The sequence below is a fragment of the Ciconia boyciana genome, chromosome 8 (genome assembly GCF_034638445.1).
Source record: "Ciconia boyciana chromosome 8, ASM3463844v1, whole genome shotgun sequence".
Classification (NCBI taxonomy): domain Eukaryota; kingdom Metazoa; phylum Chordata; class Aves; order Ciconiiformes; family Ciconiidae; genus Ciconia; species Ciconia boyciana.
Window position 1 is genome coordinate 32509561 of NC_132941.1, and position 18850 is coordinate 32528410.

The 18850-nt window shown below is 45.0% G+C and overlaps 1 long non-coding RNA gene across 3 annotated transcripts in view; it reads left to right on the plus strand.

Annotated features, from left to right (window-relative positions):
- Positions 1-18850, plus strand: part of LOC140655122 (uncharacterized) — a 131122-nt gene extending 112272 nt beyond the window's left edge. For all 3 annotated transcript variants that reach the window (XR_012043683.1, XR_012043684.1, XR_012043685.1), the window contains exon 18: positions 18740-18850. This is a non-coding gene — a long non-coding RNA (uncharacterized lncRNA). The remainder of the gene's footprint in view (positions 1-18739) is intronic.

Here is an 18850-nt window from a genome sequence, read left to right on the forward strand (position 1 = left end):
TCCGCTCCTGTAGATCACGGCTCTGACTGTGTCCTCCCTGATGTGTCCCTTCTGTTTGAATCCTTTTGTTGCAAGAAATCCTATCTAGTAACAATATTTTGCTGAGATCTTCAGTAAAGCACTCGTTATCCTCCCTCCTTCTTCCTCCCCCACAGTTTCATTTGCTTTCACACTTGCAAATGTCCCTTCTACAGCTGATTGCTTACCTCCTGTTAAATAGAAAATAATGGAAATCTAGCTGGTAGATTTGCCTGAGAGAGGCTGGTGGTGCTTAAACATAACCATTGCACCCAAAGACCATACTGAATGAGTGATGCACAACTTCACCAACTGGTATTTAGAGCTGAAATATTTTCTGTGTATGTGAACCACAACAAACTTTCCATTGCCTATGTAAACAAAATCCTGTACAACAGAAATCAGGGACTGTCCATATTCATGAACATAACTGAAGATTTTTTTTTCAGTTAGCCAGTTAAATGGTACTTAGTGTAGAAACTGAGTTGAAATCCAGGTGCAAGGAAATTAAACAGGGTGGTAATAGAGATTCTTCAATGTACTTAAACCTATGTTGTTTGTGTTCCTAGAAGTATCACAATTTTCTAAGCTTCCTAAAAGTGTGAAGTGTATCTCTGTTTCCCACGTACATTACTCCACAGACATGTCATCTGTTAAAATAAGCTCTGTAATAGTCTGAGAAATGCCTCTGTATCTAGCATGTTTGTTTTGGCATTCGTGCTCCAGGCAGATGTATGGGAGAGGGGCCTGAAGCAGGAAGGGATTGACGGCTGTCCAAGGGGCCTGTGACATGTGGGGACAAGTAAGCAAAACCAAGACATTCATGAGAAGAAAGTCCACTCTCCCAATCCTCTCATCTCTTAGAAAGACAAGTGGATGAACAAATCTGGGTGACAGGAATAGACATGTTTGTGTGTGTGTATGTGCATAAACAGGACAGCCCCAGGACCTTTGCTTTGGCACCTCCACAAGCTTCTCTCCCTTTTCTTAAGCAGCTGAGCAGAACGATTACTTTCACAGTGACCAGAAGCAGGCCCAGGACACACAAAATTGCAGCACTACCCCCTGAGGGCCATTTGTCCAAACCAAAGAGAAATCCCAGTGCCGGCATAAGGATGTGCAGAGGCACATCTCTGAGCGCTTTGCTAACAGCTAAAGCCAAACTCCTCCATGGGGCACGGCAGCAAGGAGGGGATGCCGTGGGCTGCCTGGGGAGCACACTGCCCAAACCCAGCTATGTGGCTCCTGCTTAGCCCAGGATCTTTCCCTTGGGGATGTGGGCAATGGTACAGTTAACAGGTGAATGTCACACAGGGATCAAAGAGGAGGAACTCTTGGAGTATTGTGTTTTTAATTCAGTCATCCTGTGAGTTTTCCATTGAGTAAAACAGCACGTGTCAGATATTCAGTCCTTTATTACTTAGAGGAACTTCCTAGCACATTGGAAACTTCAAAAGGTCTCATCTGATCCCCAGATTGGAGCCTGGTACTATTGCAGTGATTGTAGATGAACTTGGATTTCCAACAAATGGATAAGCTGTGAGCTGGAGTCAGGGAGCTACCAGCTATTGCTGCCAGGAATGCCCTGCTGTAGCTATGCCAGAGGGGCGAGCGGCTGGTGCTGGTGCTGTTATCTCCTAATGCATTGTGCTGTGAGGCAGGCAGTAACCAGCTCTGAGCTTGGTTCATCAATTCGGCAAACTTCTAAAAAAATCAATTCTGGTTTGATTCTCTACCTGCAAAGACCTAATGAAGCCATGTATGGAAAGGGCAGTGTTCCTATGTAATTTGGTGAAAAAAACCCAGGTTAAAGAACAGAATGGACTTTGCATGTGTGTTTTCAAAAGATCCCATCCCAGCAATGTCAGTATGGACTGTGAAATAAGATAATAGCTGTGTCTTTCTGTTCCCAGATGGCCTTTAGCTGATTGGCACTTGAGTATGCATGGACGGCAAGGTGCACTCTTTTACCTTTTTCTTTATATTTCATCCAACTGTGCTTTGTAGGAAGATAGTTATCAGCGTCAGTAGGAGTTGGAAGCAGCAGGGAATGGCATAGTTCAGCGTGCTTCTGCTTCAAGAGGGTGCTGTTGAATTACTGCTTAGCAATCCAGAGGCCCACTGCATCACCAATATTTAACATGTCCAATTACTGCAATCTTTGTATTTTATTATAGGATATTATTCATTGGTAATGTACCTGAAATCAGGGGGACAACAAAGAAAGCAGTGAAGAGCTTTGTAGTTCTCATTTTTCCTAATGAAAGGGATTTTCTGTGCATGACAGATTGTACACCTGATAGAAATTGTAACAAACAAACAAAATCCAGATCTGTTGCTTGCAGTAAATCTTTGTCAATAGCACGCATACACCAAGGCACAAATCTTCTCCATGAAAAGTCCTCGGCGTTAAGAAGCATTCCCGCAACAATGTTTGTTTTTGCCTTGTGATAGTCCCACACGCCAACTTATGTAGACATTCCAGACATGAAATTATCTGAAGCTGGACGAATGTTTATGCAAAATAAACATTCAGAACTTACAGAAAGAGAAAAAATTTAGGAAGTATTCTTCAGTCTGCAGCAGTCAGCCCTGAAAATAACATATCAGGGGTTGGAAAACATACCTCAAGTTAATAGCTTCTTAATTGTAGGCTTCATAGCAGCGAAGGCTCTTCTTTTTGAAATGGCTAAAGAGGAGTCAGTTCTCCTTGTGCACCCTCTTATGCAACTTATGCCATTGCATAAGTGCTGCGATGAGCTGCACTTGTTCAGCTATTTTACAAGTGGGCCATATTTGCAGAGCATATTCATAGGAAGGTGGCAGTGAGACAGAATTTCATTCAGATGTTCCTCCTAACGCAGATGCACACCCTGCTTTGCTGTGCCATCCAGCCCTTTTTTGGTGAATGCGGAGACCAAAATTAATCAGGGAAGTGGGCTGTTTTTTTTACTTTGCGTTCATTTTGGTTATTTTACTCTTCATTCATTGCCAGCTATTTTCTTCTTCCTTCTCCCTGTCTTCCCCCTTGCCCTCCTCATACCTGCAGGTGAAAAAGTGCTGGAGGGAGAGCCCGGTGTGCCCTGTGCCTGCAGGCTGGACTCGGCCCCTCCAGGCAGCAGAGCCTCCCCCGTGGCTGCGGGAGGCGCCCTGCAGTCCTTGCTGAGCCCCTGCATGGTGCCTCTTTTTGTGCCTCTCCCTGTGCACACAAGGGTGCACCCATACTGCCGCTCCGATGCCTACCAGAGCTGGAGCCAGGAGGGTGGGCAATGATATTCCAAGCATGGGAACGGCTTGCTCCTTTTTCCATCCCCGTGCCCGGGAGGAGGTCGTGCGAGGAAATAGCGAGTGAAATATTGCAACTCAGAACTGAGCCGGTGAGCCCCACGCACCGGCAGGCGTGCTGGGCCAAGGGGTGCATTTGAGGCTGCCGAAATGGGTATCTGCAAAATAGGCTCCCACTTTTTACCTTTCCTAATAATTCATCTATTTCTTTATTCTTGTAGTTTTAGTTAATAATGATATATGTGAGTATAACACAGTCATGTCAAACGCGAGTGTGCAATTGAGACAGCCACGAGTCCAGCCTGCGAGAAGTGCCTCCGGAGCAGACATGCAGGGAGGAAATTGCTGCAGTAGCTTCTGTGAGGTACTCTGCTGTCCCCTATCTATGAGCTGACCCACAATACGCAAAAGCAATCTCCAAAGTGCTCACATGTGAAAATATAAACTCAGTTTGGCAGTTCTTGGGATTTGAAATTCACTTGGCCAAGTTTATCCAAGTTTCTTGGTGATTCACATGGTGCTGGTAGAGAAACAGTGGAGTGGGGCTATGTCAGCACGAGACTAGTACAAAGCTGGTCTGTTAGCCAGCAGGTAGCCTCTGCAGTGAGCAGCATGGTGTCGTGAGACTTGAGGCATCGGTCCTCCAGGCAGACATGGCCCTTAGTTTGGTGCTAAATCCTTAGCAACAATTAAGCAAAGAGGTGATGAAATGCAATGCCTTGCAGAAAGGTTCATGTTAAAAGTTTGACCAGTGTTTTTGAGAAAGGGAATTGTGTGAATGGGAAACATTTTTAAGCCATTGGAGATTTTTTTTATAGTGCTTAGCTTGTGGTCTCAGCATCCTCAGTGCATGTTACTGTGAGTGCTATGCCAGAGTAGCATGCGAGCGCTATTAGAAAGAGAGGTGCATCATACATCATGTTCAAAATTGACTTCTTGTCTTCTACTAGCTTGGCATGAATACACACACCTGCTAATTTTACTGTAAATACTGAGTTACACCAAAACAACCAACCAAGTCAGCCATGAACCAGTTTAAGGAGCTTAGATATGAAGTGTTTTATGGCAAAGGCTTCAAATGCTCACACCCAGTTGTCCATCAGCCTGGCTAGAGGGTCACTGAGATGTTCCACAGGACTATGAAGAGTACACAATGTCATGGCATAAGTAAAGGCAGTCAAATAATAATACCTGCATGTCCGAGGAGAGAAAGCCTCTTAAGACTACTTGGGAGCCTTTTAGGTATACTAACCTGTATCCAGGATCCCCAGGGATGTTATATGCTTGCCAAAAGTGAGCACAGAAATTCAATACTTTGTGTGCAGCTACAAAGCGGAAGTGCCATCTGGTCAAAAAGCAAATACATGCAATACCTGACAGAGCTGGGAGCCAAGGAGAAATATCCCATTTCACTGTTAACTGTGCAAACTGCATTTCAGGCAGGATTTATGCCAAATCATCCAGCATCAGGAGGCATGAAAGCTGGGCAAATTCAGGCAGGCTCGTTTCAGAGGTAGGCACGGTCTCCAGCACACTGTAGTTTGAGAGAAAGTGTACCGTTTTTGCATAAGGCAAGAAAATACTTGAATTTGGGGATGGCATTAAGAATTGAGCTGCTTTACTGGTGATCTGAGCATGGCTGGGTAGCTGCTGTCTGAAGGAGCTGTTGGCCTACAGAGCAGTGGCCTCTCCTGCCACTGGATGGTAGGATGCATGTGACATGGAGTTAAAATCAAAGCCACCTTTTAGTCATCTTTCCTTTACCTTTTTTCTGAGTATTAGGTGTATTATCAGTGCAGTACTGATGCACGCAAGGTTTGTGCTCTGTCGATGGTTTGAAAGTTATCCATGAAGTTATTTCTGCACACACCAGGGTACTGACTCAGCCCATTCACAGAAAAATGCTCAAAGATGAAACTAAGTATTTGTGAAATTTGGGAGGAAAAAGCACCTTGCACCCCTCCCCCTCCTGGCTTTCATCTATCACTATTTTTAAACCATATAAATGAGTTGTAATGCCAGTCGTTTCAGCAACACAGATGTTTGCAATAAGCATGCAGTTGAGAAGTATAAAGTAAAGATGAATGTATCATTATTATGCGTAAGTAAACTTTTGTGGCCCATTTGTCAGATCAAACTGAATTGCATCCTGTCTTTCCAGATTACAAATGGCTTGCATTAAAGCAACAGCTTTTTAAGAAGGCTGGGAAAATGTCCTACTCCGATTGCTCATTGTAAATACTTTAGCACAGAAACTTTGCCCAGTCTCTTCTCTCTCGGCTTTGGAAATAAAAGCTTAGGTAAAAGCGCTATTATTTCCAGTCCCTGAGACCCCGTTCTGTGAGAGGCTGCCAGATCCTTTCCTATCAAGGAGAGGTCCTAGCAGCTATCAACTACTGCATCTATGACAAGATGCTCAAGTGATATATAGATGCGTTCCTCCATTTGTTTTTAAGTTGCTCTTAAACACATTTTCTTTGGAGCAATGTTTCAGCCAAACAAGACAGGAAGGTAGATTTTTTTTTTTTGCCTTTAAACTAGCGAACATTTTTAAAAGTGAGCTATGCTTCAGTGTTTTTTGGCACACGGAATCCATCTTAATGTGGAGTACATGACAAAAAGTGCCATGCTTTCTATAAAGATCTTAAGGAGAATGACTGAGCCCCAGTACCGCACTGTAAATTCACTATTGTCCTTTGTCAGCATCGAGTGTGCCCCGTCATGTCAAATAACCACAGTTGGCATCCTGTGTATGAGTATGGCCCCATTCATTCCATCCACCCAGCAGTGAATAATTCATATAGCAAGTTTTACCCTGGGCAAAATACACTGACATCAAGAGTCACTAAACTATAGTCATTCACGGAACAAAATAGTTATTCATGCTTTCAATGTGAACCATTAAATCTTGCCAGTTAAATTTAAGAATGAATCGAATTAATTCATTTAACATCTTCTGAGCTCACAGTAACGTTGTTGCACGCTTGCTGTGCTTTGCTTTATTTTCCCCCTTTTTCTCCAGACTGTTTGTACCTGGAAACTGAAATGCTGTGCCAAGCAAGTTTTAGTAAGCCCTGTAAAGGGAGACCTTGGGAAGGAAGATAATTCCTAAGTCATGATGCGGCGCCCTCAGCTTACAGAGTTTCTTGCGTTACACATCACCAGTTATTAAATGGTAGTGTGGTTATCGGTAGCATTTAATGCAGCTAAGCAAGCAATGATTGCTCCTAAACACCTGCACCTGCCTCCCGGCGTCCACCAGGGCAGGTTGCCTGCCGAGGCCGAGGGGCTGTGCATGGGTCTCCCCTTGCTCCTCCTGCTCTACCTTGAGCGGTGCCCTGCCTTTCCCCTCCATGGCAGCTGCTGTGCCCCTTGGGGCTGGGAGAAGAGGTGGGCCTGCACCCGAGTCGGGAGGGAGCGGGCAGGCCCTCGTGCTTTCTGTGAGACCCTGCCTGGCGCATTGCTCCCAGGTAATAAATAGATAATAGCGCTGGTCAGATGGCAGAGAAGCACATGCAAGCGAGGGGGAGCAGATGAGATAGGAGGGGATTACATGAAGAGTCCTGTTACCATCAACTCAGGCTTCTTATTTGTTGTTTCCTTGCAAGAAAGAAAATGGCTCTTGTGTGCTGGTGGTGGCTCTTTGTGGTGTTCACCACATAACCACAAGTGCGAGGGATGGCGTGAGCCCTCACAGATGCCTCCTGTGCTGGCAGGCATTGGCAGGGGTCTCTCAGGGCTGTTGCAAAGGCCTGGGGAGGGATTTGTGGGTGTTTTCTCAAAATGCTGTCACTTGCAGGAAAAAAATGTTTCCGTTGGAGGTTTATCGCAAGATGGTAAACAAGGGAAGTGAGTTTTCATCTGCCATGACTGAAAGAGCCGGTGGATGGGTGGTGTTGGTACAGTCCTGCTTAGTCATGTGGTGAGGAGATTGCATTGTTAAACCTCCACGCGTGGTGGCTCCGTCCTTTCCTAGCCTGGTAACAGGTGGGATGGGAGTGGCACCTAATTAGGAGGAGTTAATAATTTACTCTTTTGTGAGTTATGGATGTGCTAACAATATTTGCGCTGCAGGCTCTCTCCCCATTCAGTATAACTGCTTTAACCTGTTGCATGCTGGTCATTTCAGGGGTGACAAGCATCTGTGGCCTAACAAAAGGAGCATCTTCTGGTTGTGAAGGGATTGACATGTATTCTTTGGCTCTGTGGCTGACAACCTTTTCTCCCCAGCCTGCAGTAGTCTCTATGCCCACGTGCATCCCCCGGCTATTTCAGCCAGTCTTCAACAGCTATTTTGTTTATACTGCACAAGGTCCCTCACATTTTCTGTTTAATTGCTTAGTTTTCTTCCCAGATGTGTTTAAGTTGCTTTGTTTGGAAAACAGCCATGGAAAGATGCAAGAAAAAAAACTAAGTGTGGTTTACCGCACATTGGCTACAAATGAAGCTGTAGCCCTGGTGTAGGGATTCATCTGAGGCAGGCTGGATCCCTTGCTGCCACCACCCATCCTGCCCTATGATCACTGTCAAGCCTAAAATTTGGAGTAAAGTCCTGAGTGTCTTCCAAGCTGACAAGCCCTCTTTGGAGATGATTTCCTTATGGTTTGGCACAAAATAATTAGTTGAAAAGTATTTATCACATCCTCCTGGAAAAATAGATCATATTCCAAAACACCTGCTTCCCTCTTAGAAATCGCAGCTTCTGATCAATGTAACATAACACCGACAAATCCAGGTCGCTGCTTTTATTGTGATTAGGGATGTATGTGCTGCATCGTTTCAACCTCTGCTTGAGGCGTGCTCCCTGTGAGCGAGCAAGCGGGGTGGAGAGAGTCAGGTTTGGTGCTGGACACCACATGGCAGGGTCATGCAGAGACAGGACACTACTGTCATAGGCTGCGGTGGCTTCATTGCTTCAGTACAGTACAGCAAAATTGTACAAAATTAGCCTGTATCAGCGTTTGATCCCCTGGACAGGTTGTCTCGCCTTAGTAGAGAGAAGTGTGCTTTCAGCTATATGAGCCCTCGTGCCTTGATGTGAACCACACTCACATTTACTGCAAGAATTTAATTGTGCAGGTCCAGGTTATCTAATGAGCATGACTAATCCATTGTGGTTTACTTTGGATTGCAGTTCACCCGGAAAAGCTCCCTCAGGGTTTGGAGGGAGAAAGGGGGTGTGTGTGCCTGGGTCTGAGGTTCCCCATGTCCCTTCCTGCCTCTCGTCCCCCATTGCCAGTGCCCGTCTGCAGGAGGTGACGGTCCTTCAGTGCCACCTCCCCGACGTGATTCAGGCAGAGGAGCTCTCTGGGGACTTCCCCCGCTCTAGCGGAGACAGCAGCTTCTCACTGGGCACTCACCAAATTTTAATATGCACAGCCCGTTGGCTATCCATAAAACAAAACAGAACAGAAAACAACTCCCTCTCGTCCAACAGTCCAGTTGCAAGGGGGGTTATGTGCCTGTATGGGAAATTCTGGGGGAAGTACAGTTTTGTGGGGGTTGTCTGAGGGCATGGGCTGTGCACAGTCTTCTTTTCAGGTACTTTTTTTTAAGGGTGAGGGGTATACGAGGTGTGCTTATTCTTATTTTAAAAAAGGGAAATTTCTGCTGGGTGGGCTCATTTGCATTTTAGTAAACTGGATTTCTGACCTGCTTTCCTTGAAGTTGCTAGGGTGTCCCTCCAAAAATCATGCTGGTAGAGAGAAGAGCCCTTGCCCTCTCCCATGGCAGGCTCTGCTTCAGCCCCCGGGCGGCAGATGCCGAGGGACTGCTGGGGCTGGCAAAGAAAGGGCCACCTGTGGCAGTTGACTCTACCCAGACAAACCTCTTTGGTTTGCTCTCAATTTGTTTATACCTTAATCATCTGGCAATTTCAGGACAAAATAATTTATTTGATTGTTGGTAATATTTTTAACCTGGCAGAAGAAGGCATGAGCAGAGTCAGTGAATAAACATTAAAGCTAGACAAGTTCAGGCTCAGAAGGCAGCACTCATTTTTCACGGTGGGCATAGTTAACCATCAGAGCAACTTGTCTAGGGATTCAGTGGATTTTCCATCACTTGAAGGCTTTAAATCGAGCCTGCATGTAATATAATACACTTTAAGCAGAACTTGCAGACTTGATTCAGAGTTGCCTGGGTGAGATTTTTTGGTCTGTTTTGTGCAGCTGGACAGAGCAGATGGTCAGAAAAGCTAAGAAAATAACTCCCCCTAAGAGATCTGTGTTTAAATAAGCAAACAAACAAACCCCTTGAAAATGATATCCACACATACAAATGGATGAAAATTACAAGTCCTTGGCAATACTGGAAAAGGAAATGTTTACGTCTGCTGTAACTGACCATTTTTGGTACTCCAGACACAGGGTAATTTGCAGGAAAGCATGGTAAGCTGCTTGTGCTGAGAAGGAAAGGGTTAAGATGTGGCACTTGTTGGGGGGATGATCCCCACACCCTGCAGCCCCATGGTGTGGACAGGAGCAGACCCCGCATGGTGTATCCCTGCTCCCTGACTTTTGGCATCCCCCACACCCTGCAGCCCCATGGTGTGGACAGGAGCAGACCCCGCATGGTGTATCCCTGCTCCCTGACTTTTGGCATCCCACCCACGCCTGAGTGAGGTGCTTCAGGTCTCTGAGCCTGGAATGGTGCAGAGCAAGGCTGTCCCAACTAGGCAGCACACGGGGAGGCTGAGCTCCTCTTTAAACCCAGCTGCCCAACCTGGGTCAGTCTGTACAGTGCTCTGAGCACTTGGATCAGGCCCCTCTCCCCCAACAGCCAACATCAGAAGGCACCAGCCCTCCCAGGGAATGTCAATGAACAGTTGGAGCTCTTCATTAGAGAGAACCTAATTAGACGTTTATTATTTATGTGATTTTGCATTAATGGCCTGGCAACAAGATTTATTTCTCAACTTATTTGCTTCACAATGTAGTTTCTTCAGCAATCAATTGATATTTGGTTAGCTTAATAACTATCTTGTTAAAATTAAATTAAATGCTACTCTGATTTAACTGTATTAAAATAAATGTTGTCATTGTTAATGAAATGCAAATAACTATTTAAATTGTGGCAGTGCTTCATTGAGTTGCCACCGTTGGGTGGAAAGATGTTGAAGAACACGCCGGTGAGGCAGGGGACAGCAGGAGGTGCCAAGAGCTGGGATCCTCAGCCAGCGCCAGTGAGGTGAACAGGAGCTTCCCTCTGTCTTCAGCAGGTCCTGGTCAATAACTGCAACAGCATATGACAGTAAAGTTTATCTGTTTAAATAGGAAATCTGTTCTTTAACTTTCACTCTCTGATATGCCTACTAGGCTAGAAATGAGAACTGAGCCTGGTTACAAGCATCTAAGAGCAGGTGTGGGTCCTCTGTGGCTGAATAGAGGTTTTACAGACAGTGAGTTAAAATGAGGGATCCTCAAGCTTTCCCTGCAGTGTGGGACAAAGCCTGACAGAAAGATGGCCCCTGTGCTTATTTGTTTCCTGGCACCATGGGGTCCCATGCGCAGAGGCCTGAGCCCCTCGCCTCGGCAGACATGGATGGAGGCAAGGACAGTGAGATGACTCCTCTGCAGGGTCCTGTTGTGCAAATGCCTCTCCCTCCCACCTCCCCATCACGCCCCATTCCTCTGGCAGGTAGCAAGCACAGGCACAGAAAAAGTCTTCAGTGAGTTCGGACTGGAAATAAGGATTCACGAGCAGACAAGTAGCTCATTTGCCATAAGCTTCTGCTGCTCCTTAGGTCTGAGGAGGAATCCCTGAGTGCAGGCAGTGGGTTACCAAACACCAGGAAACTCGGCTTCTTCAGCGAATCAGGCAGGGGTAAGGGAAGGCTGTGGATCTCTGCAGATCTTTCCATCTCTGTAGATGGAAAGAGCAATGTCCATACAAACGTCAAAATGCATTACCAAAGCTTTCCACTGATATGGATGCCTACATGAAATAGTAGAAACAGCAGCTGGAGTCATCAGGAAAAAAGTCCTGATGCGTTGCCAAAGCTTTACACTGAAACTACGCAATCTAAAATGCATGGCGTGTAGGGTTGATCCAGCTTCCTTTGTAGTCAGCACTGATACCATTTGTGACTGCAGCAGGAGCCGGGGCAGGGCTGCCCTTGTGTGAGAGAGAGAAGACAAACGCAAAGCTTGACCTCTGTAAGTAGGGTCAGTCGTAGGTCCTTGCATTCAAAGGGGTCTGAGCGTTTCCCAAAACGACCGAGAAGATGAAGACATGGTGCTGCACAAGCAACTGTTTTTGTCTTTTTTTTAAATGTGAAGATAAATCGTTCATTTGTATCCTTAGTGGCCAAATTTGTATGCACAAGTCCTTGTTACTGAGTTACAAGTACTGCAAGAACAGTTGTGTGTACAAAGTTGGAGCAATGCCCACAGAGAAATCTTTGAAATAACTAACTGCAAAAAGGATCAGTCACGGGGTGAGTTCCCAGTCCTTCTCTCCAAAAGCACGAGCACATCCAGGTGTTTAATAGTCACACAAACTGTTAAATGCCAGTGGTGCAGCAAAGAACAAACTCCTAACAGAAACCGTGCTGCAGTTTGTAACACTTGTGGTTTTGCTGACATATATTACCAGTTATTGACAAAAGTGCAAGGAGCACATGTGCATACTATAGGGACAAGTTACTCAAGATGAAGTATAGTACTGGATCTGCATTCCTTCCACAGTCCAGACACAGGCATTTAATCACCTATGTGTGATTTTTTTTTTTTTTTTTATTTCCGGCTATAATGATGCAACAGATCTAAGCCTGGGTGATATAATAGATAGGATGAGGAATCAGAAAAAAAAAGAGTGAAGTTCAGCTCAGTATGAAATGTCCAAAGATTTAAACTTGGTGTGGTTTTTAATAAAGTTAGATGAACAACATATGATGCTTTGTGCTATATTAATGTTCCAGCGCTTGATGCTTCACGTGATTTTTCCAGCAGCTTTCATTTATTGAATTTCCTGCTTAGATTTTTAGTGAAAAGCAAGGAAGATTATGAAACATCCCCTTTTTAATTCTAATTTAATTGCATACAATTAGCTAAATACATCATTTGCTACAACTTCAGTTAATACATTGTTAAATATTATTTTTACAATAGTGTGCCAAATGACATATTAATAATATTTGGTGTCATTAGCACTAGATTACAAAAATATTTGCATACTGCTTATTAGGATGTGATATGATGTGTTTCCGCATTGGTTGACTATGTAGGTGACTAAGGTTTATGAAATAGTTCTCAACCCATATCCTGGATTTTAAAGCTTCCAGGTTTGTTTGTTTATTTTAAAAAAGAATTCAAGTCAAGTTCCTGACACTGTTTTTGTGGCATGGTTTTCTAGAATAGGCGCATTCAGACTTATTCCTGGACAGACTACGGTTTCGTAGTTATACTTAGCCTGCCCCAATTCCCTGAAGTTTGGTTTCTTTATTCTTCTCTATTTCTTAGTCTGCCAAGAATGATGAGGGTAAAATTGATCCTGCCATGGGGATAAGGAACCGGTGTAAATGACCTCTGTGGGGCCTTTCCAACCCTATTTTTCTTCAATCCTGCGTAGTCTGGAGCTGTCAGGCATCCAGCCGGCTTGCAGTGGAGTCGAGGCAAACTGGTGTCCACGCTTGGCTGCAGCTTCTGTACTGAGAAAAAGAGAGCAGTGCAGCCCCAGCCATCACTCGGTGTTTTTATAACTGTTGTGCTGGTGAGACAGGGAGATGCAGGGCTCCCTCCTGGGTCAATTGTCCTCTTGTTACTGCTGCTGCCCTGAGGGATGTAGTACTGGGTTGATCCCCCAGCCTCCAGGCTTCTTGTTCAGCCCTGGGACGCTGGCTGCCTCCCGGCTGGAGGGGACTGCCGTGGTGCCTGGCTGTGCTGAACGCCCGTCGCTGCAGGGCCCGGGACACACGGTATTTGACAGTAATGCACCGTGCTGCAATTGCAGAAAAATTGAAGGTGTTGCCTTATGTTGCGCAGCACAGAAAACGAGGAGGAGTTTGGGCCGAGGTGTGCCAGCCAGCGGCATGCTGGAAACAACAGGATAATGTGAGACATTCTTGAGGTGCCAGATTTGATCCTGTGTTCGAACTTTGTCTCTCCTAACCCTAGGGACAGCTCACTCCATCGCTTTGGTCTGGCCCAAAAGTGATGACAGGAAGCATTTGCAAACTCGAAATGATATTTGGCTTTCCAGGGCCACCCAGTATTTGGGCTTGCCTTTCCAGTGCTGCAAGTACTTCCAGGTGTTTGGGGCAGAGCCATATGTAAAAACATCCTTTTCAAGAGCAATAGCGCTCTGCTACTTGTGCTGTCTGCAGCATGGAAGCAACAACAAACAGGAAACCTTAGGGATGAGGGTCAGACAGAAATACGGGTTCTAGCAACTAATCGGAAATGTCGAAGATTAATGGTTAATTAAAAAAACCCAAAAGTGAGGTGTTACTTCAGTTGTGCCAAGTTCTAGGCTGATTGGCCTGGAGGCTGGATCTCCTAGGTGCCCTGAGCAGATACCACAGCTGCAGTGAAGCAGTAGCGCTCCGTATTTACACAATAATCTGACATCTGTGATTTGCTTTGAAAAGAAATACAAGTAGCCGCAACTCAACAAATGCACAGGCTCTGCTCCAGAGCTGCCTTTACTCTTCTCAGGGATCACCTCTGGCAAGAGGGGAGTTTAATTTAGGTTTTCCTGCAGTCCTTGGGCTGGATACCTGTACCTGTACTGGTGGTAACCCCAGGCAGGCAGTGAGGCTGCGAAAGCTGTTTGACGGCTGTGGGGTGTAATGATGAGCTCACGGAGAAAGAACAATTGCTTTGGCTTTTATTGTGTCCTTCTGGATTTTTGTTCAAAAGTAAAATTCCAGGATGCTGGTGGAGGATTTCTTTATTTCTTTCCTTCTTTCTTTCTCTTAGTGTCTTGAGACAAAAGTGTTTAACAACAGACCTTAATAGAGTGGAAAGTAAGTAACAGCAAAGAGCAAGCAGAGAGAGGTGAAGTGAACATGAACTTGTTTCTGCAGCCTTTGACAGCTCATCTGGTGGGGATAATGAGTAATTTATGTAGCATTCCCCACTTCAGATTATCGAGTGGCTAGACTGAAGCTGGGAAACACTCCAGGTCCAAATCAGATACAACAAAGGGGATATTTGTAGTCCTTTGTGTATTCCTTTATTGTATTCATTTTTATTAATTTCCTGATACTGAAAGTATTTGGGGTGGGGACAACAAGGTTGCATATCCCACACTCTGTCCTTGTGGTAGTCGCTCAGGGTGCCGGGGTCAGCACATCTGCAGCGGGTCTGTGAGGCTGCACTGTCAGCTTTGGATGAGATCCCTGTGCGGGGTACTCTGCCTGGCCCTGCTGCGTAATCCGTCACGTCCTTGAGCCCACTGCTGATCGGTGAGAAGAAACTGAAGAAAGTAAGTATTTAGGTTGAGTTTACCAGTAGGGAAGGGTCACTGTGAAGTACCACCAAATTATTTGCTGGTCTACAAGCAAGTCAGTCTGCCTCTTCAGGTCCAGACTGATACTCAGCTGGTTCTGGTTTGTCCCAAAAACTGGGCTACCAGAGGAGGGCTTCCTCCTCAGCAGAAAGCATGGCAAGGGCAAAACTGCAGTCCCTTTCTCTGCAGTCTCTGCCTGTATGGCAGCTCCTCCCCAGCTGTGTGTCTGGCAAACAGCCTGAATTTGTGACCTAGTGGCCATACATACAGTCCCAGTCTCACCCATACAGTCAGCATCACTATGGGTGCCTTATCCTAGGGAAGGATGAAGGTCAGAGAAGTGCTTGGGCAGGAGTATGGCTTCTCCCAGCTGGCCAGGGCATGCTGAAGACAAGTTCTCACTTTGGGACAGTTCAAGGAAAGACAATTAAATCTCAGTACATTCAGAAAGCAGTGTTTTCCTTAAAAAGCTTCAGAAAGATGCTGAGGCAGAGGGTGGTCCAGATGACTGGAGATGCTGACCCCATCAGCTGCTGCCTCTGAGCTGGTCGTCCCAGCCCCATCCCTGCTCCTGGCACAGCTCCACTGTCTAATGGAGACATGTGGGGCGAGACGATGCTCTGTGGCCTGAGCACGCCAGGGGAGCCGGGGTGATCTGCTCAGACACCTAAGAGTCCTGCGCCTGCCCGTGTCCTGCCTGCTCTCCTCACCCTCTGGGAGGGTTCGTGCGGCTGGGTTTCGGTGGGGAGGAGCTGCAGGATGGTTGGCCTCCTCGCGCCTTTGACTCCTTCAGAAAGCGTGTGAAGAAAGGCTCTGCTGACGGAGAACAAAGCGGGGCCCAGGGGGACTCTGTGCAGTGCTTATAGCTATTGCGAGCTTTTGGGTTGGTTTTTTTGGTAACATTTGTAATTACTCCACTAATTGTGAATGTCCTTTTGTGCATTTGCCTAAAGAGAAATGATACACAGTAGACAGGGAAATGTCTCCTGTTCTGTAAAAACAAACAAAAAGAACCAACAAAATCCAAATAAACCCCTTAGAGGCCTTTTTTCTACTGCAACTATTCCAGTATAAGGGGTTAGGAGAGCTTTTGTTAGAGGGGCAAAAAAGGGATTTCAGCTTGCAATATATTTTGCCTGTTTTGCTGCTAACAAAATCACGTGCTACCCATAACACTTAGGGGCGTATTACTTTACAGATTGCAAATAACTTTTTGGGTAACTATTAACCAAATTTAAATGTGTCCTAATTACATTTATTCACAGCAGCTAAGATTATTGGAAGTAATGTTACTTTTCCATTGGAAATCTTTATAGCCAATTTAATGTTTCCATTAGTTTCCAAACATGTATGTCCTTGAAAAAAATACACCAACAATTCCTCTGAGCCTGATGCTCTCCCACTGCAATCCTTTCACACCGTTGCATCCATCTTTCGTAGACAACATTACTCACTCTGGTTTTATACCAGTGCAGCTAGAAATAGAATTAGGTCTTCTACCTACAGTCAACATTATTTGGCGTTAATCCTCTCTGGCAGAGGCAGCAGCCAACTTGCTGCCTGCTCTTGGCAGGTCATTGCGAAGCACTGGAGTTGATGTCAGTTTTTGAAGTTGCACACGGTGTTTAACAGAGAAGTATTATAAATTTCTTTAAAATGAGTGAGCGCACTTAAAATTTGAGGCAGCTGTTAGGATGGGCCCTCTTTACTCCCATGAGCATTTGGTAGCTGCTAAGGGAGGAAACTGAAAATGAATCATCTATTTTTTCCATTCTCATGCCAATTTACTGTATTAGCATTTCAATGTCTCAGTTTGTCTGTAAAATGGACAAATTACTCACCTGGACACTCCGCCACAGAGCAGTGAGGCTTAGCTAATATCCTGCAATAGTAATGTTGTAATTGTAGCAACCTCCATCAAAAGGGCTGACAGTGTTCAAAGGAGTAATCGTTATTCTAATTTTATAAGTGGGGAAAGTGAAACAGAATGGCAGTGACCTGTCAGAGGGGGTGAGTGGCAGGAGCCGGGCTTCCCGACACTCTGTGCCTCTCCCTTGAGGCATAAGGGATGAACTCAGCGTAAGCAGTAGGGACAGTGCTGTAAGACAGGAGTCTTCGTGTACATCTTGAAATGCGATGGGTCTGTACGCAGAGTACAGCTTTAGGATATCGGCTTGCCTGTGTGCAGGGGTAGCTCCTGCAGAACCTTCTCGGGAGGGTTGCAGATGAGATCGACCATATTCTCCTTGCAGGATCGGGACTGGTTCTGTCTGTTGTCATAAGAGAAATATCCATAGTTCCCCCCTATAGTATTTGATATTAAGAATCTCATAATGCAGTTGCTTATGTACTTTTCCTCACCTTGTTCTCCTTGTATCAATATAAATCTACATTTTCTCTCCTTTTAAGCAAAAGGCTAGTATTTCTTTCCATCCCACACAAACTAAACCTAGAATACCTGCAGTTAGCTTAAACACCACTAACAAAACCTCTATATTTTGCAAAGAGTTGGAGGCAAGATGATGTAAAGTGACTCATGGTTTATATACAAGTATATGAAAGCCAAACTAGCCTTTGGATAGCTATGGATAATTCTTTCTGTCCCATAAAAGACTGGTAGTTCATACTGTTTTTCATATTTTAGTTGCTGGGATTTCATACCGATTATGGTATTTATTTAAAATAACAAGCTATGTGAGTCTGTCCAATTCCCAAGAACCCCATTGCCACTGTTCATTACGAGCTACGATTAGTGACAGGATTACATTGTTAAAGTCCGCAGGTATTCTGAATATTAGACCTGTCTCTTGTGTGCATTTCTCCCTTCTGGTTACCTGGGAGTTGTCTGCTTGTATTCCCTCACCTCAAATCTTTACCAACCAGAAATTATACACTTGTAAAACAGGCGTGCTGTTCTGTTACAGTGAATCAATGGCTTTGCTCTCAGTCCTCTTTTTGTGTGTTATTAAAAATAAAAGTTTTTCTACATACAGCATAAGTGCTGTTGCTGATTAAAAGTTTGCGTTAGATTTTGAATTGAATCCTCAGCACAAGGGTGAAGGTTAAGTTTGCTGACGGCTTCTGGCTCCAGGGTATGTTTCTTTGAAGCTGGAGGTGAGAGAGGAGGACACAGTGATGGGTCTTGGTATCCATCTCGAAAAGGATTGTGTGATAGACCAGAGTTTGGTCTCCATTTGGTCTCCAGAAGACTAAGTTTTATTTGCTAGTGCAAGCTGGTGTTGGCTTAGACCATGTTCAGGTGCTCAGTTGAATTTTTGGCCAACTTGTGATGTAGATCTACCGTTCAGATTCATCTGTAACATCCCTAGAATATAACTTAATTTTCCCATTAGCCTATACTTTCATTAAAAAACCTCATATATTTAAATGGGAGGTACAGCCAAAACTTGTGACTCCAGTTTCAAATTCTACAAGGAGAAGCCAGCAATAGCCAGGTTTGCTGCGGCTCCTTGAAAATGTAGGACAGCCCATACAACTGTGCAACAGCCACAAAGGCTTGTTAAACAGCAAGGACCTGTGGTCCCAGAGATTTGGTAGGTTAATTCAGATTAGAAGCGCTTTGGGGTTTTAGCTATAAGATGCGTATATCCTAGCATGGAGTGGTTACTGTTCTCCTTAATGCAGTCTTCAGAAATTTGTGCACTGCCCCATACGTACCTGCACAGTGCGATGGGTAGAACGGTCTCTTGGTGGAGCCCCCTAATACTGGTTTTGGAGTATGGTAGCAAGGAGAGCGGCACTTGCCGTGCTTGTAGTACAGTACTAAAAGGACAGGTTCAAGCTGTGTCTGTCACCAGAATTTACTTCCATGGGAAACCAAACTGCAGATAATCTAAATAAGACACTTGCAAAAGATTTTAGTCCCTATATTGCTGCAAGAAGAACAAGACAGCCTGAGTTAAAGTGGAAAGAAGCCCTCATTCTGAGCCATGTATTAACATGTTTTTCATTTCTTTCTTTCCAGGTTGACCAAAGTGAAACCAATCTGCCTCAGATTTCATAGTCAAGATTTTGTGCCAAGATTATATATAAAGTGGGTCAGCTATTCAGAGCTGGTAATTTATATGAATACGGA